This window comes from Chiroxiphia lanceolata, chromosome 6 (assembly GCF_009829145.1).
Source record: "Chiroxiphia lanceolata isolate bChiLan1 chromosome 6, bChiLan1.pri, whole genome shotgun sequence".
Classification (NCBI taxonomy): Eukaryota; Metazoa; Chordata; class Aves; order Passeriformes; family Pipridae; genus Chiroxiphia; species Chiroxiphia lanceolata.
The window spans coordinates 60,933,094-60,953,845 of NC_045642.1; the positions used below are offsets into that span (position 1 = coordinate 60,933,094).

The 20,752-nt window shown below is 45.7% G+C and overlaps 1 protein-coding gene across 2 annotated transcripts in view; it reads left to right on the forward strand.

The window, feature by feature from the left end:
- The window catches only part of SLC35F4 (solute carrier family 35 member F4), a 118,537-nt gene that overhangs the window by 57,741 nt on the left and 40,044 nt on the right, over nucleotides 1-20,752 (forward strand). The window lies entirely within an intron of this gene.

Here is a 20,752-nt window from a genome sequence, read left to right on the forward strand (position 1 = left end):
ACCTACTGATGTGCTCCTAATTACTGTAATCACATTATTTCAATGATGCCTCCAGTACAGAGGATTTTATCTTATCTTTCCTAATACAGGGTGTTTGTATTTGGATTTCCTTTGGAACTGGAAGTTGTGATTAGTGTTTCTGGAGCCTTCTAGAGAGTGTGTGCTCCCTCTTACTTTAACAAAGGGTGTATGGCCAAGGGAAAGGCAGTTCATCTCACTTCCCTGTCATGAGATGCACTGGAGGGTCAGGATGGGGTATTTTCAAGCCTTTACAGGGTTCACTTGGCTATTGCTGTAGTTATCTTGTTCTGGCAATTTTAAATTTCACACTGACCTGTAAACTGTAAATCTCTTTTTGGGACTGACTAGTATAGGGTTTTTAAAGTGTTTTGCTGATTTTTTTTTTTTAATATGAGTCATTAAGGCAGGAAGAGGAAGAGGACAGGTTTGTGATGAAGTCACTGGATAGCAGTGAGGTCTCAGCCCAGTTCTGGGTTTGACCTGCCTTTATCCTTGGAAAGGATGTGTGGACTCCACTGTCCAACTGTACTTGGTATCTCAGCTGGTGAGAACAAAGTGCATGGATATCTTTGGGGGTGCATGAGGCTTAATTTCCTGACTATGTCACTTCCCTTCTGTGTGAGATAAAGACAGTTATACCTTCTTTCTTTTCCATCATAATTATTTCTCTTGTATCTCTTTACACTCAGCCTCTTCACCTCAGGAGCAGCTTTTCTTGGTGAACTTGGTTTCCACTTGTAACACAAGTGGTAATGGAGTGGAGCTTCGTGGCTCTTTTCCCTAGACAAAAATTTGGCTTTGACATATCATTTGCCCAAAGCATTGAGCCTGATTTCTAGGAAAAACAGAAAGGAGACAGTGGGTTCAATTCTTCATGGTGCTCGTTGTACCACAGGCACGTGAGCCAAGGGTCACTGTGCTCACCTGGCTGTGCTGTGGTACTCACTGAGGTTGTTTCCCAACAGGCACCTCTGGCACAGAGCCCTCTCATGTGGTAGGTTTGAGAGCCCCAGAATAATTTGGTTGTTGTTTTGGCTAATGTGTAAGCTGTAGTGAGGCTTTTGGTCTTCCCTCTTGTTCCCAAAGTTTCCTGAAAATCAGAATCTAAACAGTTGTGTTTTGCCCAGGAGTGTGTTGCCTGCTGTGGGATATTGGCTGGCAGAAAAACCAGATATCTGGGGCCAAGTCCTAAATCCAGCAAGGTAAATACTAGAACTGCCATTGTTTTCAGTGGGGCAGCATTTTCTTAATTCCTTCTTCTTCTTTTTTTTTTTTTTTTTTTTTTTTTTTTTTTTTTTTTTTTTTTTGCTTGGGAACAAAACCTAAATGATTAAAATCATCCCAGACTGTAGTCTTCTTTGTCATTCTCTATTAGCTGCTCTTTGTGATGCCTGTTTAAGAACCATGTGAAGCATCACAGTTTCCTAACCTGGCACTGTTTCATCCCCTCCTGCTTCATGCCTTGCTCAGTGATCAGTGAAGCAAATGAATCCAGGAGCTGAAAGGTTTTTGAGCCAGACCCCTGGAGCAGAGCAGGTCAGGTCTGCCAGACATGGTGGCTTTTAGAGGGCTTGTAAGCACCAGAGCTGCTCACTCTGGAAAACTGGAAGGAAAATAGTAGGGACTTTGGTTTCCCTAACGCCAGGAAAGTCAACAAGAAACTGTTCATGCTGACTTTGGTGAAGATGGTTTAGAGCACTGATAAACAGAGGGTCAGTGAGCACATTAGTGAATTGATGTAGGTGGTTAATGTTGTTCAAGGAACGGGTCTGTGATGCTTTATAACTACTGGTACCTCGATCTCCACAAGCCTACCAACCTTCAGCTGCCTCCCAAGCGAGGGAGCTGTGGTGGTGTTGGACTATTTTTGGCTTTCTCCGCTGCTGGATCTTAGAACAGCTCTCAGGAATTAGCTGTCTGATTTTTTTTCCTATTCCCACATGAGGCAGATAAATACCATATGTACATCAGCCAGCTGAACGTCCCAGTTACAACAGACACCTAATTTGGGTGATGTGGCTGTCGGAGTGTCTGTGCTCAAGACAACAGTGAGTGGGTTGATCCATTTACTACCCAGGGATATGGTTTCCTATGAGGACAGAGGAGCTGTCAGTGCCTTGTGCAGCTGAGCTCAGCTCAGTGCTTGCTGTGCAGGTGAGCTCTCCACACTGACTGCCATGGGATAGGTCTTTCCATGGATCACCTATCCATGTCAGTGCTCCTGCACCAAGAGGTCCCTTTAAACCTTAATGATGAAAGGCAGAGTGAAGCACCACCCCCTGGCAATAAGCAGAACACAGAACCTCAATATTTTCCTTGAAGAAGTCAAAAGGGAAGTTGCATTGACTCCTGGGATTTATTTGCTAAACACACATATATCATTGGATTGGGAGGGAGTGCTGTGTCATGAGAGACTTAGGTCAGATATTAGAAGGAGGTTCTTCCCCCAGAGGGTGTTTGGGCACTGGAACAGGGTCCCCAGGGAAGTGGTCACAATCCCAAGCCTGACGGAGTTCAAGAAGAATTTTGACAATGCCCTCAGGCACATGGTGGGATTGTTGGGGTTGTGCCAGGCTAAGGGTTGGACTCAATCCTTGTGGGTCCCTTCCAGCTCAGGATATTCTATGATTCTATGTTGGAGACTTTTAGGATAATCTAATGACTTTGTGGGAATCATCCTGTCAAGGAAATACCCTGTCTCTGGGAGCTGCCTGTGCATGAAAGGGGAGTCTTGGAGGCTTGTAATCAGATACATAAAAATGAGTGAGGACAAGATTCCCTTTCAGACCTGGTCCCAAAGGGGCCATCTGGATGAACCCAACTCCTTCCATGGCCCATGAAGTGAAGGTTCCTCAGCAGGACGGTGTGAGCTGTCCTGTGTGGCACAGCTTTACTGTCCTTTCCACAGGCAACCTCTGTGGGATTACCTGGAGAAGTTTGGATGGGCACAGCCAGCCTGAGCAGACTAAGCACTGCTCACAAGGCTGTCTTACATGCAGGGAAATCCATCTTCAAGCTGTGTAAATCTTGCTCAGTGTGTGTCCCTCCCTCATCAATTAATTTACAGGGAAATACCTTTTGGGATGAGCTGAGCTACATTTGTCAAACTTTAATAACCTGTTTGCTAATGTAAAGGCAGCAGTTTCCCTCCTGGATTTTGCCCTCAAAACCCACAGTGTGACCATTGCACACATCTATTTCAGTGTTTCTGGAGCACAGCTGAAAATCCCTCTCTTGCTGCTGTCAGGAGCAGCTATAGCCTGCCCATGGCCACATGTGAGAGAATTACCATGGCTCTAATTTGATGCACACCCAGTATTTCAGAGCATGGAGGGGTGCTGGAGCATCAGTAAAGCTTGAAAAGCCTGCAGACTCTCCCAGACTGAGGTGGTCAACTTGCATTACTTGTGGTGGACACTGGGAACAGGACAGGAAATAAAAGGTTTAAACTGCAATCAGGCAGAGTTATGTTACCTCCTCAGGACAGTGAAAGTCTCCAGCAGATTTTGAAGTTGTTTCTGGAGGGTTTAAATAGCAGGTCGAGCTCACATCATCCTCCTGCAAGGCTGAGTGGACCCTCTGCTGTGCTGGAGAAATGGATTGAGTGACCTCTGTAGGTGTCTTCTTAGTCCTGTTTTGGGATTTAGAGCTGTAGCTTTGAAGAATAACTTTTTTTTTTTGCAGGGGTGGGGGGGGAGTGACATGAAATTATATTGCAGGTGGTGCCCTCAAGACCCCTTACAGGCTTGGTGTGGTTCTGGGCTGCAGCAGGGAGGGATTAGAGAAGAGAATTGTGAAGGTGGTTCAGCTGCTGAGCTGTTTAGCACTGGTGGCCACCAACAGGTCTTGGAGAGCTGGCAGACAGCAGAGTCAATGTAAAATGTGTTTCACATCACTTTTATGGTGATTTGTAGGAGTTGAGATTGGCTGTTGAAGTGTGAAGTGTGATGTCTGTCGAACTAATAGTATCACCATTGAAAAATTTCGTATTAGAGAGGTTATGCTCATTCACTTTGGAGTTTTGGCCAAACGGCCACACTCAATGGTCTATTAACTGCCATATAAATTTGCTCAAATCATCACACTAAATACTTCCCCAGAGCTGGCTCTCAGCCTTCAGCAGAGCTGGTCTTGGTGAGCTATAGTCCTGGTGTTCCACCCTTTAGGCACAAATCTAGTGTTTCTTGTGTGCTCTGGCTCACCCAGTCTGTGCCCGTGATCAGCCTCAGAGCCAGACAACTTCCATGCAGTATTTTAGTGGGTAAGTGACCAGTGAAAAGTCCTAAATCTGGAAAAAAACGAAACTTCTACTTCAATTTTCAATGTCAGCTGAATACTCAAGGGAACTTTAACATGGTGTATGAATAATTAACGCTAGCAGTTTACAGCACTTTTCTTGCTAAGACTAAGCACTATGCAAAGAAAGTAAAATAAAAGTCACCTTTTAAAAGTTCCCAAAGGGAAAAGGAAAGGTAAATAATTATCTAACCTCTTGACACTTTGGTGAAGTCAGAAACTTCCATTAAAATTACTCTCTCTAAATCAATTTAATATTTTAATTGCCACAAAATCGGGGAATTCAGTTACTATTCCCAGAGAAAACTATAGCTGTGTCTCTCTGGTTGCACTATTCTCCTCTGATGATTATACATTTCAAAGGCAGTGACCCAACATGCTGCATGTGCACCCAAAAGGTTCTGCTTTAAAATTACAGTTTAAAGAGAAAATTTCCTATAAACACTACCTGGCTTTCCTGGAGGAATAACTGTGTTTTCCCACTCTAGTATTTTTCTGAACCTGCATCACTTTGCCTATGTTCCACAGCATTGGGGTGAAACACACTTACTGGAAGGGAGAGAGCTGGAGCTGGTGCTGCAGCTTTCCAGTTTTGTCTCTTGGTGTTGTACAATTCAGGGTCCTGATTTTACTCTCACCAAAACCCCTACTGGTCTTCCATGATAGAATTCCTTTTAAAGCAAGACAAAAAGCACAGTTTTGCATTAAATACGTCACCAGAAGATTATACTGCTGTGTACCCTGATAATCATAAAGAAAATACTGAGCAGATTTAGTTAAACTCTCCAAAGAAATTCACCTCCAGGCTGAATGCCAGCATGAGAAACATTGGCTTAAAAAGGAGCAGTTTTGGAAGGTGATAAACCCCTGGAAATAGGATGAAATTTCCAAATGCTCCAGAGCTATAACAAACAGCTTGTGGTAATAAGGAGTTGGCAAGAATAATCCCTGTTTGATAAGAGTTTCTAAAGGATGAAGCAAAATGAAGTCAATATCAGTTGAAAGTCTGGCTTTGTTAGTGAAGTCGTTTTTTTCATAGAATTATAGAATAGTTTGTGTTGGAAGGAGCCTCAAAGATCATCCAGTTCCAACTCCCTGACAAGGGGCAGGGGCACCTTCCACTATCCCAGGTTGCTCAGAGCCCTGTCCAACCTGGCCTTGGACACTTCCAGGGATGGGGCATCCACAGCTTCTCTGGGCAACCTGTGCCAGGGGCCTCCCCACCCTCCCAGCCAAGAATTTCATCCTAATACCTAATCTAAAACTACTCTCTCTCAGTGTGAAGCCATCTCCCCTTGGCCTGTCCCTCCAGACCCTTGTCTGAAGTTCCCCTCAGCAAGGAGGCTCTTTGTGCTTCCACTTGTTGCTGCCTCCATGACGTGCCACGGAGCAGCTCCTGCAGCCGGGACAACCATTTTCAGAGGGCTGATGGGATCAGTCCTGTCCTGCACCTCTGTGTCTTCCATCACTGATTTTGAAGGCACAGCATCCCAGCAACGCCCAGCTCCTGATGCAGCAGAGATCAAAGGCAGAAACCCACTGTTGTCCTGCCAGCTCCTGATTCTTTACAGATGTATTTGGCACAGTGATCCCTGCTTGTTCTGTGGTGGGTCACCTTGAGAAGGAGTTCTTCCTGCAGGGTTCATTGCCTGTGTGGCCACGTGATCCACGAGGTTCATTTGGTGGGCTCTGATATCTGGTTGATGTCCATCAGAGTCCAGTTGCTCAGTGCAGAACAGCACAGCGTAGAAATCTCCTCTCCTTCTGTTGCTGCCTTTCAACAACAAGCTAATTCCATTTAATGTGTACTGGTAACACTTAATTGGTGCTCAGAACTGAGAGGAAATGGGCAAAAATGGATACAAATGGCATCTTGGCTCTGATTCAGCTGGTCCTGCACTTCCTCTGGGTTTGAAGGGGAATATTAGAAAGGGACAGTGTGTGAAAAGCCTCATTGAGGGAGTGCCAGTGAAAATACAGTTTTAATTTATCTGTGGTCAGGCAGTCTGACAGCTCTGTACTACAAAAAGCAGGATGCTTAGCACGTTTCCCTTCAAATAAGGGTGTTTTCAGGCATCTTTGATTCCCTTCTCTCTGAATTTGTTCCTAGCTCTTGAAATATTATTTTTTAAACGGCACTTTTCTTTGGAATAATGAATAATTTAGGCTCATAAAATGTAAGAAACTCTATTCTCCCAGATTGGCTTCAAATGTACTTTGAATCCTCAAACCCAGCGGCTTCATCAGGTGCAGAATTACAGCACTTTGTCACTACAGGCTCTTCCTGCCTTCCTGAAAATGTATCCAGATCCAGCGTCCGTCCCAGAGCACATGTGGGAAGTTGACTTCACCCGCTCGCCCGGCTCCATTTGGCACTGCCTGGAGGTGCTGATCCGTGACCTTGAAGCCTGGAAAGCGCCTTGTGCGAGCAGGAGGCGTGAAAAACAGGAGAACTGCAGCTGGAGTCGGAGGCGCTGCAGGTTTCCAGGGAATCTGTGGTGCAAGTGGCGTGAGTTTGTGCTTGGAGGGGAGGTGTCCAGGCGCAAAGGGTGGCCGGGAGGGTTCACAGATGCAGGTGCCAGCAGTGCTTTGGTGACACAAGAGGGAGCTGTGGACTCTCCTGAGATATCGGAGGGCTCACCCAGGCATGGAAGCACGTGTGAATGGGCGGGAGAAGGAATCTCGGAGCACAACCACTTCTGGAAAGGCAGACCAGGCACCTGCTGTGCTTGTACTTCCAAGGTTTCTTTGCTACTAGTTAACCCTAAGTGAATCTGGAGAGGAAGCTGGAAGGCAGAACATTTTCCCTAGGAAATACATATTGAAAATAATCAATGGTTAATGCTTGGACTTGATGATCTGAGAGGTCTTTTCCAACCTAAATGACTCTATGACTGTAAGATCCCATGATCCAATGTTCCTGAATTTGGTACCATCGTGGAGATGCGAGTGTGGAATTACAGTTGCTTCACTTCACTTCGTACCTGTTTAGTCTAAATTACACCTGGCTGTAATTCCATGTCATAAATAGTCAATCCTTTCAAATTTGCATTATGTAAAGTTTTTTTGCTTTGTTTTACAAAGGGAAGGATGGTCCTGGGGACACAAATATTTGGACACAGGAGGCCAAAGTTTGCCTCTCTGCTCATGTTTACGCTCTGGGCTGTGAGAGGGATGTTGCTCAGGCCTCAACCTGGAAATGAGACTTAAAGGGAATTTAGGATGTGAGACCCATGCAGGGATTCCTCCAAACCCATACCTAGTTCTGTAAGCATCAGCTTCATCAGCAAAGCTTCCTGGAGGCTTCAGATCAGCTGCTGGGCAAGTTCAGGGCTATCACTAACATTTGGTACTCTGCAGAAACCCAATTTCCACCTTCCCTGGCTCAATCTCACCTTCTGGATAACAGCATTGCCCAAGTTATCAGGTGGTCTGTATCACTGAGCACCCTCAGCATACCTTGACCACTGGTCCACTCCCTTCCCTGTGTGTTCAACTCTGCTTCTTCTCAAATATCTGGCGTATTTTTTCTCAAACAAAATTGCTGCTTTCCCTCCCCCCTCTCTTCTTTAAAGCCTTTTAAACACCTCTTGCATTTTTGTCCTCGTTCTTGCCTTTCACCCCAGTTCCTGGGTGGATACTATGTGCTATACTTGATACAGTCTGAGCTATAAATAAGAGGCAGTTTGTTGGAAAGTAAAATTAGCAGGCCAGATTTCCAATCGCGCTTCTAAATCTGCGCCCAGCCACCTCAGAGTGTGCATGTCCTCGTTTTCTGAGGTGCTGAATCTTGTTGTTATCCTTGATTTCAATGGGGATTTGTGATGCTCAGGGGTCCTGAAAATCAGGTCACGTTTTTATTTGGGTCCTGGGTATGGATGGAAGAGCCTGGTCTCCACCACTGTGGAGAGACTGAGTCATGGAGAGGTTGGAAGCTTGTTCCAGGTCAGCCCCTTACCGAGCAGCAGAGGGATTTTGGACTTCTTCCATGTGTAAAAGGTAATATAAGATTCTCAATGAGTGTCCACAGACTCACTTACATCCCTGCAGTGAAAGATTGCAAGTTCTTGAATCATCTGTCATTTCTCTTTGGCTTCTGTGGAATGTGGTTGTAGGCATTTGTCAGAAGCTGGAACTGTTTCCCTGATCTGAACATTGCTCAAAGGGGATTGTCTGCAGATCCGCTGCTGGTGACTTTTGGCTGGAGGTAACCACACAACTTTGTCTCTTGTAATCATCCTAATGTGGTGCCAGCTCCCTTCTCTTTCAGTCATTGGAAGTGTTGCTGTCCGTGAGAATAAAAAAAGAGGTTCAGTCAGGAGACTGAGAATTTTTTTTTTTTGTAAGAAGATAAATTCTGGAATTTAGGCACGTGAAAAATGGCAGGGCAGCTCTCAGGTTAGTGTTCAGATGGAATCAGATTGCCCAGCTGAGAGTGTAGCACTGAGTTACCACACTAATGACCACAACTAGAAATACCCAGAGAGAGATTTCCTGGGCTTTTGTTTTTGACAAGCAAAGAACTGATGAAAATCAGGACAGGGACAGCTTGGTTGTGCTCCTGAAAATACACTCAGCTGGGGTGCTGCTTGCTCTTTGTGTTTTGGATGAGGCTTGGAGCAGCCTGACCTAGTGGATGGCATCCCTTGCCCATGCCAGGGGGTTGAAACTGGATGATCTTTAAATTCCCTTTCAACCCAGACTATTCTATGATTTTATGGGCACTACCCCAGTGATAAGGATAGCTGAAATCACAATTTCCAGTCAGAATTCCACCAGTGCAAAATGAAACAATTCAGAGGTGCAGATTATCATATGGATTGTTTCCTGTACCGAGGAGCTGATCCCCTGCTGTAAAACAACCAAAATACAGCTTTTAATGCTGGGGAAAACAGCATTACATATACAGCTTATATACAGCTCTATATTTTTCCTTCCTGGGTTGGAGGCATTCAGTAAAGCCAAATTAACCACCACTCCTGGCCTGGCTGGGGATACAAGGAGCCAGCATGTGCCTGTGCCATGCTTTGACTCATCTGTGACCAGCACAGCTAAGGCTGTGTTAAGGCTGGGACAGATTGGGTTGGTGCTGGGAACCCTGCCTGGTGCTTTGCAGCCTGGTTTTGATCCATGCTCTGCCCTCAGCACGTGCTGCTGGGAACCAAAGGATGGATCTCCTGGCAGCTCTGCAGCCTGCCCTCACCTGCACACCTCCAAGGCTGCTGAGCCAGGCAGGTGTTGGAAAATGGGCAGGGAAACAATTAGTCTTTTCTAGATTAGGGAGGTCTATAAACACGGTAGGAAGATCATAAAGGAGTGGACCTTAAGACTGCTTTACCTGTGCCACTGTAGCTCATGGTGGATTTGTTCTCCTGAAGTCTCCTTGTGGGTTTTCCTTGCTCCGGGATAAGCTGGAAAAACACGGGCTCTGCAAGTAGGAGAAATGGCCATATCTCACCAGAGTACTGACATAATTTTTGCCTTTCAATTTGCTTTGTGCTTTATCAAAAAGCCCCAAGTGCTGATTGCCCACGAGTGGAGTTAAGAGGGAGCTGCAGCTGGAGCCACGAAAGAAAGGAATGACAAAAGAGGGGCTGGTTTGATAGATGCCTGTTGACACTGCAAAGAGAAATAGTTGCTTTACCTGCCACCATGAAAAATAGTTTTGGGCTTTTGACTGTGTTTCTGGCAGCTTTTCCTAGCACAGCTTTTGTAATTAAATTGTGCCCCTGGTTAGGAAGGCACAGGTAGAGGATGATTAAAAGCCTCAGAGGATGTGGCTGCTGGATTTCTCTTTTCTGCAGCCGTGTAACCCAGGGCTCTGCTCTACAAAACCCAAACACACAGCGAGTATCAAGCAGAAGGATGTTTGCATGCAAAGCATCCAAAACAGGTTTTTCTTTGTTAGCTCAAGAGCCTTCAACTTCTCCCTCCAAAGCCTCTTGTGTGCTCCTACCCCAAGAGGAGGACTTGGCATCCTCCTCCACTGCTTGGAGCTCTGCTGGAGGAAGAGCAGCTGCTTCACTCTACATTTCCCATGCCCTCTCCCAGCACAGCTTTTCCCTCTTCGGGAGGAGTGTTTACACAGCTACTTTAAGCAAGCAGGGATTACAGGAAGAGGAGGTTAAAGATGAATTTGACTTATGGGGGTTTCTGAAAGCTTTGTCTTGCATCCTCTGTTGCCAGCCCTCTCCTGCTACATCCTTCTGGGGTACTTCATGGTGGATCTGGTCTGGTGGGGGCTGGGAGTTCCTGAGCCTGGAACTTGGTATCTTGTACTCAGTAGACAGTCGACAGACCCCACGAGGGAATATATCTAAAAGAGAAAGGAAAGATAGAAGAACAAGTGGAATGAAACCCTCTGCAACCTCCTTTTGAAGCAATTAGGTTAATGCTGAGTCACTTCTGTTACAAACCCCAGGAGATGATAGCTGGAGAAGATCTCCTGGAATAGGGTCCCTCGGAGCAGGGAAACCCATCCTGGGTGGCATATTGCAGAGTAAAACCAGCTGTGGGACAATCCCTGAGGGAAAAGCTGCTGTTCAAATGAGAGCAGAGTGTGAGAGAGGTCAGCCAGCTCCGCTTGGAACAGAGCTCGAGCAGTAGAGGGAGACTTGCATTTCCCCACAGTAAGTTCACTGGATATTTGCATCATTAGAGCAGTTTTTGTGCCTGGTAAATACAGATCTGAATTGCTAGGTAAACCACAGCAGTGCAAGCCTGCAAGCTGAGGAGGCTTGGGTGAGCAGGAAACATGGAGATCTGTTTTTCCCTTTTTTTTCGTTGTTTTTTTTTTTTTTCTTCACCAGACTCTTGAAATTTTGGTGGAGAGAGTAAAAAAGTTTCTCAGTCTGACTGAGCCCTCCCAGTTTTGAGTGCCCAGTTCTTGCAGAGAAAGGCCTACAGGCATTTTATGTGCATGAGAAATTAATGCAAAGTTTTCTTGCTGCCAAGACACATCTGTAAGAAGCAGAAGAGTCTCTGTGCTCTACCGGGGCCTCTGCTGCCTTCCCATTGTCCCTGGAATGCTGTTCCCAAAAGACCCTTTCTTCCAGATGCTCCCACGGAGGATCCAGCAGTGCTGGTACTGCTGCATCTCCCTTCTCCAACACCCAGCACACCTGAGGGAGAACACCACACCTGGAAGTGGGATTTTTTGTTCTTTCCTTGCCCTTATCTGGATCGTTTCATTCCCTGCCTGAGGCTTGGGAAACTTGCCACAAAAAACCAAGTTTGCAGCCTTTTTGATTTCCTGCTGAGGAGGATGATGTCTTTCATAGAATCATAGAATGGCTTGGACTGGAAGGGACTTAAAGTGTCCCATGGGCAGGGACACTTTCCACTAGACCAGGTTGCTCAGAGGCCACATTTCTTCAGTGTTGCACTGCTGCCTGCTTTTGGACTCCTGCATTTTTAATCCCCCGAAGTAACCGGTTTAGTCACAGGCCCAGCCTTGTTTTATGGTGCCAGTTCCCAGAGCTCCAAGTTTCTGGCCATGCTGGAGGCCAAGCCCAGGAGAGCTGGTGGGATGTGCCAGGGAGGTGAGCCCACAGCAGCTGTGAGTGTCAGCTAATGTAACCCACCTTCTGAGATGCTAAACACACCCAGCTGTGTGTTAAGGCCTCAGGGTGACCAGTCCTTGCTGTATGAGGTCTGCATGGCACTTGGCAAAGTACAAGTTTAAGAACCAGGATTTATAACTCCCTGACAGGAGTTTGGAGCCAGGTGAGGGTCAGTCTCTTCTCCCAAGAAACAAGTGACAGGACAAGAGGAAATGGCCTTAACATGCAGCAGGGGAGGTTTAGATTAGGTATCAGGGAAAATTTTCTTCACAGAAAGCGTGGTCAGGAATGGGAACAGACTATCCAGGGCAGTGGGGGAATCACCATCCCTGAAAGTGTCCAAAAAGTGTGTAGATGTGGCACTTGGGGACACAGTTTGGTGGCACAGACGGTGGTTCTGGATTATTGGATGGACTCGGTGACCTTACAGGTCTTTTCCAACCTTCTATCATTCTGTGATTCTGTTATTCTGTGATTAATCATGGTCCCTCTGCTCCCCAAACAGCACTTACTGGGAGGAGACCTTCCGTGCACTGGTGCCTGTTCAGAAATGCTGGAAATCATCTGTTGTGCCCTGATTTGTTGCATTGCTGGGGCAAAACATTTCCAGGGGGCAAAACATTGCCAGGGACTCATCAGGGGATTAAAAAAAAAAAAAAAGAAGTCTTTAAAAAGCCCTATCTTTTCATTGAGGTGGATCCCAGGCACTGAAAGATTCTGGAAAAGTGGGCAACAGCTCCTCATATATTTTAACATGAATGCCAAGGTGTTAGAAGTAAGCCTTTGATCGTGTGTTCCATAAGCTGTGGAAAGCTGTGCTTCCCCCTGCTGGGTCTCTCAGGGAACCTGCTCTGCCCAGACCTGCCCGTTCCTGCCCACTCGTGATCCATGCTGTCACACAGGGATTGTGAGCAGAGCCTGGAGATGCCAATAGTTAGCAGGGTTTGTGAGGGAACGCTTGGGTGCTGGATTAATTGTTGGGAACAGAGTACTGATAGCACAGTGTGTTTCCTAATGAGGAGAAGGGCTCTTCAATAACTTGACAGAATCCTGCTTCAGGCTCTGATTTACCTCTGACAAGTTAAACCAGTGCCAGATCAATACTGGGCTCTGTGGCAGTAAATAGGCTTGATTTTAACTGTTGAATAAGAATTTATTTCAGATGGATTTATTTCGGGTGGATTTTTTAAAGGCTAGAGCATACTAGCCTTTCAAGTCTGAGGATGGCTGCTGGACTTCACTGCTCCAGATTTCAGCCCCTGCAAAGCCTTGCTTGAGAAGCCAGTGAAAGCAGGGGTACATCCCTTTCCTGGGAACTGGAAGGCAGCAGAGATCTCAGGGGTACCCTTGACGGGAGCAATTTCACTTTGAACCACCTTGTTTTAAACCACCAGTCAGTTCCCTACGTGATGTGAGGACCTGAGGAGGATCCTCATAAAAATAGCTCCCATTTCTGTAAAGTAAAGTGAGTTTGAATGGGGCTGGGCCCAGAACATGTTGCTGTGGTCGTGTGCCTGGTTCTCTAGCCCACGATAGGGATGTGGGTGGGGAGGATGGACTGTCAAAATATCCCTGAAAGAGGTTCATTGTTCATGGGGCTGCCAGTTCCTTTCCAGGAAAGAGATGCCTCAGGTGCCCATAAAGCCACATTACTAAAAGGTATCATCATCCTGAAGAAACAGAAAGGGGATCTCTATAGAAAGAGCCTGTCTCACTTTTACTACCGATTTTCTGGTGCATAACATAGAATAACAGAATGGTTTGGGTTGGAAGGGACCTTGAAGACCATCTCATTCAAGTCCCCTGCTGTGGGCAGGGACACCTGCCACCAGACCAGGTTGCTCCAAGCCCCATCCAACCTGGCCTGGAAGACTTCCAGGGGTGGGGCAGCCATAGCTTCTCTGGGCAAACCTGTGCCAGGACCTCACCACCCTCACAGCCAAGAATTTCTAATATCTAATCTAAGTCTCTCCTCCACGCTCAGATTTTCATATAAGTCAAGAACAGACTCCTTGTCCCTCTTCTTATGTTGGAAACTGTCCCCAGTCACGAGGTGATGGCTGAGTTCTTCCTCCCCTTGTCACACTGAGTACAGTCCAATGGGACAGTCCAGGGACTTGAGTAACCAGCCCAGGGAGGGTGTGAGGAACCAGACTAATTATGGTGAATACTCAGCTTTGACATTTTCATTGTGTCACGACTGTTTAATCCTCCCTCAAATCCCCTAATGCTGCTCAGTCTACTTTTCTTGTGTTATCTTCATTGTCTTGCTAATAAGATGTTGCACGTAACAGAGATTTGGACTGAAAAGTATTAGGGAGGATTATGTGAAGATTAGACAAGAAATGCTCACAATAGGTTGTAGATTTCTGAGTACCAAAATTTTCAATTTCTATAGTGCAAGGATTTTACTGTTTTTCCAAAGAATTTGTAGAGCATTTATCCTAGAAAATTCAAAAAGTTGTTATTGTTCGAAAGAATTCTTTTGAACGTCAGCATTGGTTGTTTTTCAGACTAGTACTAGCTGGATTTGTCATCTGGTTGTATTTGGGCTTTTTTAAAAAGTGGACTCAAATGATGAGGCAAGAGAAAAGAGAGGAAGTTGAACTTGCATGGGATCTGTTTTCTGCTGGACCAGGGATAATGAGCATCCTCTGTGGTAGCCCTGCTGATAAGTGCAGATGGACATTGGCACTCACATCACTGATTTCAGAGGGCTCTGTGGCTGCTGGAAGATGTTTTGTGCTGAGCCTTTATGACCACAGCTATTTACCTGCTAACTCCAAGGCCTGGCAGCAGTGGAGTAGAGGTGATGTCTGGCAGCTGAGATTTTGGGCTGTTATTTCACCATCAGTAAATAAATATAGCTGGAATTTTGCGGAAGCAAAGCCACCCTGGCATTAGATCAGCACTTAAATTGGAAAATAAAAGTACTCCTAAATAAAATAGCAGAAACCAAGAAGGGAGGTGTAGATTTTAGAGTTAACTCTCAGAGCTACTGGAAATTAATCTTATTGTAGGGCCTTAACCCAAAACCACCCACTGAGTCGGGACTTGGTCACCTCATTCTCCTTCAAAAGCTACAACACTGTGTGTTCAGTGTCAGCTCCTGAAGTCAACTGGGAAGCAGTGGATGGTTCATGTTCCTTCCACGTGAAGCCCTGATGCTCTGCCATAGGAGTTTTTCCCAAGACTTCACATCTGCCTCAGGAATCTTCTGTAACCAAGTATCTGATGCTAGTGAGTATCAAGCTGTTTTGGCATTTAGATATCTAAATTCCTTCCGAAGAAGCCACAGAAAAAAAAGAATAATAAACAGTACCTGCTGACATATTTTCTCTCCTTTCATGCCTGTCCTTAGCAGTGGTCTTGTGTTGCCTGTTGCACACAGGTTGCAAAACACCACTTGCAGTGATGTGGATGCAGCAGCAGGATGCTTATTTAGGAATTCTACAGAACATCCTACTTCTGACACCCATTCTGAGCTCTCAGTATGTTTCCTTCACCCTAGTTTTTATTGTCAGCTCAGCTATTATTAAATACCTAGTGTTTATTATTAGCACCTTTTTATTATCAGCTCAGTGTTGCTCGGTTAATATAGGTTGAGAGAATCATGGAGTCACAGAATGGTTTAGGTTGGAAAACACCTCTGATATCATCGAGTCCAAACGCTCCCCCAGCACTTCCAAGGCCACCACTAACCCTCGTCCCCAAGTGCCACATCCACATGGCTCTCAAATCCCTCCAGGGATGGTGATTCCTGCACCACTCTGTGCAGCCTGTTCCAGTGCCTGACCACCCTTTGGAAAACTCTGTCACCATGCTCTGAGGTGGCCAACTCCACCTCATGCCTCCTGGACAGCCTGAAAACCTTCGGCGGTGGGAATCTTCTACCTGGCATCATCCCGCTTAGTGGTTCACTGTTCTCCTTGTTTATCAGTTGGCCTCCTGTCCCACTGAACTTCCCATAAATGCAATCAAAGCCTCTCAGTCCTGGCTTTGTCTACACGGACATGCCTAATGAATCCTTTCTTTTGTGCAGGAAAACTCACGTGAGAATAACTGGAACAAGATGATCTTCAAGGTCTCTTCCAGCACAAGCCATTCTATGACTTTCTCTCTCCCCTCTGTCTTGTTGAGGTTGTTTGGCCTCAGTTCTTTCCATCCTCACACACAGATGTGGGGTTTTTTTTGGACTTCTGATTACCCTGGTCATTATTCACATCTTCTCTGAAGCTTCAGATCTTGCTTCAAAGGCTCTGAGAATCCTGCACCCAGCCTTTAAAATGAGAGCGGCTGGGAAATGTGAGGCATCACCACTAATATGACAACAAACTACATCTCATGCTGTGATTTGTCCTAAAAATTGGCTACATTTCTTCATCCAATGAACTTTCTGATGCCATCTGGGGTGGTGGGGGTTGTGGCATTGGATGGTGCAAGTTCCTGCCTCTACCACAGTACCTGCTTAGACAGAAACACATGGGTGGCTAAATTTTGGGACTAACCAGCCCTGGATCTCTAGCCTGCTATGCAATTCTGATTTATGGCATCGAAAAAAGCCGTAAGCCACCTAATTATAACTGCTGGCTACCCAAAAGATAGCAAATATGAGAAGTGATTTACTGTCACACTGACATGCTCTGCAGTCACGATGACAGGCACAAAATGGAAGTTTTCTCTACTCAAATGCTCTCTTGTGGTAAAGAAGAGGCACTTCATAACTGCAGAAGCAGAAAATGGAAACAGCTTATTTCACTCCTGGCAGCTTTGTTAATAAAACACTAGGAAAGCAAATAATTATCTGACATGCAATTACATCTAAGCTGTTTTCCTTGGGATAAAAAAACCAACAATGTGAGTGTTGGGCGTCTGATTTTATTATCCTGTCTGGAAAGGGTGTATTGGATATTTGAAATGGATACTCGATTTATGCTTTGTTATTGAGCAGACTGAGCATTGATTGTCTACTTTTGCTGTGTTTTACTGCCAGGGAGTTTCAGAGTGGCCAGGGTGAAGTAGGAACCTTTCTCCTAGCCTCTTAAATTTGGAAAGAGTTTGACATTTGAGGTGACTTTTGATGATGAATTTTGGTGCCCAGTCTCTGGTAGTATTTCAGAAGCTCATGGCATCATGACCTCACGGCCTTGGAATTTTGCCAGCGCTGCTTCTCAAATGAGCAGATCACAGAATCATGGAATGGTTTGGGTTGGGAGGCACCTTAAAGATCATCTTGTTCCAACCCCCTGCCATGGGCAGGGACACCTTCCACTAGACCAGGTTGCTCCAAGCCCTGTCCATGTATTGTTTCTTATAATGTCAAAATATTGAAGGTGCATCACAGTTGATACATTTGCTGGTTCCATGAAACTCTGAGTGACTTTTATTAAAATTGAAGAAGAGCTCTCCACGCCCACAATTCATGGTTTTTCTTTACATCTTTAATTGCATTAGAAGTTTAACATTCCTTGCTGTATGGTATTTTCCTATTCCAGCAGAATAAAAAGTTTAAGAAGCTGCTCTGCCAGCTCTGGAGACATCAGTGTGTCCTGATCATTGCCCGGTGGATGGTTTATGTTTCAAAGTTTGCATGATTAAGGAAAATCTGAGGTGTTTATTTTAATTGAAAATTTAATCCTTGTGCTTCCCAGTGAGGCACTAATTGTCAGGTCTGTAAAATCACATAGTAAATAAGCTTTCCAAAAGCACTGTAGCAGAAGGTGCTGCTACTTTCAAGTCAGTTGAGTACTTCAGGGAGGGGGTGCTGATATTGGGGTGGGGGAATCATCAGATACTTTGGGTTTGCTTTCTGGTTCATGCTCTCAGTCCCAGAGGCAGAGGTGGAATAGCTGGACAAAGCAGGGTCAAGGTGGGACTTCCACTACATTATAGTACTAACATGTGATGTAGCTGATGTAGTTGAAGCTGTGTCTGGTCAGGGCAGGGCATTGGATTAGACAATCTTTAAAGGTCCCTTCTAACCCAAACTATTCTGTGGTGGAGGATCTGGCCTCTGGTAGCAAAGACATGACTGGCTGTCAGTGTTTTGAACAGGTTTCACTTGCTGTGGGAGCCAGCAGCAGAGCTGAGCTGTCAGCTGGTCAGCAGCAGCTCCTTGAGGACCAAGGAGCTCCCTGCAGCACCGCTGCACATCTTCATATTGTCATCTTTGAGAGGATGTTTGGCTGGTGCTGTTTATCTTATTTCTGGGATTTGCCTGCTTGGGATGCCTGAAAATAGATCATGGTGTGTTTTTTCCTCTTATAAAAACAGGGTGAGCATTAAAGAGTGAATTCCTGGGCTGATTTACTGAAAATAACAACCCATGCTAACATCAACTAGAGATCAGTATATAAACATGCAATCCCCAAGGGTACTAAAATGTCTTCAGATTTAGAGGGTATTTCTTGCAGTTATTAGGTGAGAATTTAGCAGGCAGTGAGTACTCTTCTTCTTGGCATTTGCAGAGTGTCAGAGAATCTGGATAAAGTTCAGTTTGTGCCTCCCTGAGCAAAATGTGTGAGACTGTAGTGTCTTTAATATGAACATTCTCAAACAAATCACCCCTGCTTATTAGGGGTCAGTTTTGGACTGATCTTCAGTGACATGGACAGTGGGACTGAGTGTACTATCAGCCCTCAGCAAGTTTGGCATTGATACCAAGCTATGTGGTGCTGCTGACAGGCTGGAGGGAAAGGAAGGCATCTAGAGGGACCTCTTGAGAGGTGGGACTGTGCAAAGCTCATGAAGTTCAACAAGGCCAAGGGCAAGGCCTTGCACTGGGTCAGGGCAACCCTAGGCACAAACACAGTCTGGTGGGAGAATGGATTGAAAGCATCCCCAGGGAGAAGGACTTGAGGATGGTGACAGATGAGAAGCTCAACATGCCCCAGCCATGTGCACACAGAGCCCAGAAAGCCAAATGTGTCCTGGGCTGCACCAAAAGCAGTGTGGGCAGCAGGTCATGGTGAGTGATTCTCTCCCCATTCTCTGCTCTGGTCAGACCCCACCTACACTGCTGTGTCCAGCTCTGGGACCCCACCACAAAAAGAGCATGGACCTGATGGAGTGAATCCAGAGGAGGCCACAAAGATGCTCTGAGGGCTGGAGTGCCTCTGCTATGGAGACATACTGAGAGAGCTGGGGATGTTCAGCCTGGAGAAGAGAAGGCTCCAGGAAGACCTTAAAGCACCTTCCAGCACCTAAAGGGGATCCAAGAGAGCTGGAGAGGGACTTTGGACAAGGGCAGGTAGTGATAGGACAAGAGGGAGTTGCTTCACACTGTCAGAAGGCAGGGATTGGATATTAGGAAGAAATTCTTGGCTGTGAGGGTGGTAAGGCCCTGGCACAGGTTGCCCAGAGAAGCTGTGGCTGCCCCATCCCTGGAAGTGTCCAAGGCCAGGTTGGACAGGGCTTGGAGCAACCTGGGCTAGTGGAAGGTGTCCCTGCCCAAGGCAGGGGAGTTGGAACAAGAATATCTTTAAGATTCCTTTCAACCCAAACCATTCTGGGATTCTATGATTCTGTGACCCTCTGTGTGCAGTTCTGTCCGCTCCACATGATGTGTGGGTACACACTGGTGGGACTGAAGGACCATCTCCTCCATGGTAGGTGTTACTGGAGTGCTTTGCAGACCAGAGCTGATATTTCTTGGTTGTTGGGCAGGGGTATCCAACAGTTTTAAAGCCCGTGAGAGTTAAGACAGAGTAAGGAATCCAGAATTTGATTCTTTAAAACCCATATGACATGGCTGGGCACAGCAGTACATGTACAGTTCTTTTCTCTGCGAGCCTTGGAAGTTGTTTTGGATTGAGTTTGTTGTTTGAATCAAGTAACATTTGCTGTATGTGTCTGATTTTGCTGGAAGCAAGGCAAAAGTTCAAACTAAACTCTTGACTTCGCTACACATAAAAATTCCTTTTGTAGGATATGTCTGCTTTGATCTCAGTTTGACTGTTTGTCTCTTCTGCATCTTGCATCTCATTTATATTCCGGCAGGATAAAACGAACTTGATAATGGCCTTTTAGCTTGTCATCTTAAAACACATGCTCAGCCTGGAAGAACCAATAAAAGTCATACTTATGAGAGTCTTACGGTCCAGTGGTTGGGAATGGACTGATCTGGGGGCTGCAGGGACACATGCAAAGTGGATTTCATATGGATCTTGTTACTAGTGGTGTTCAAAACAAACAAACATTTTAGCTTTGGATCTGGGCACTGTTCCAAAACTGATTGAAGCCGAAGAAAGTCCTTTCATGTCTTTACCAGGCATTCATAGTGTGTTTTGTTTCTTATTGGGAGCATCTCCCTTAGCCATGGTGTCTAAAAACCAAACGACCACATGTGAGCGAGGCACCTCACTGGCATCATAGCCTGGGGGAAGAAGTGGATGCCTTCAGAGAGTTACTAATATCAGATATTGATATACCTGATACACCTGTAAGAGAGATGGTTGTGAGTTGTCTTCTGAAGTTATAAGTTTTCCCACCATTCAGCCTAAAAAGATGTTGGTATAGCTGGTTCAGAATTAGGTCAAAGTCAAGTGAGATGAATCCCGTTATCAGTGCAGAATTTCATTGTTCCACGTACCTGAGCAGCTGTTTTCCTTTAGCTGTGATGATTTGGTCTCCCTGGGGCCACAGCACACTTGTCACCTTCTCTGCCTCAGAGAAACCTGTGCTTGCCTGGAGTTCAACTGCAGCTTTGATGTAGGTTGCAACTTCAGTGGAGAAGAGTAAACAGCCTTTAGTTTTGCAGCAGGTCCCTTGAATATGTATGAACAACTCCTGCCAGCAGAGATGGTGCAAGCCAAGAGAGCAGAGGATGTTTTGATGGCATCAGCCCCTCTCAGCTGAGTGTGGAGAACTTGTTA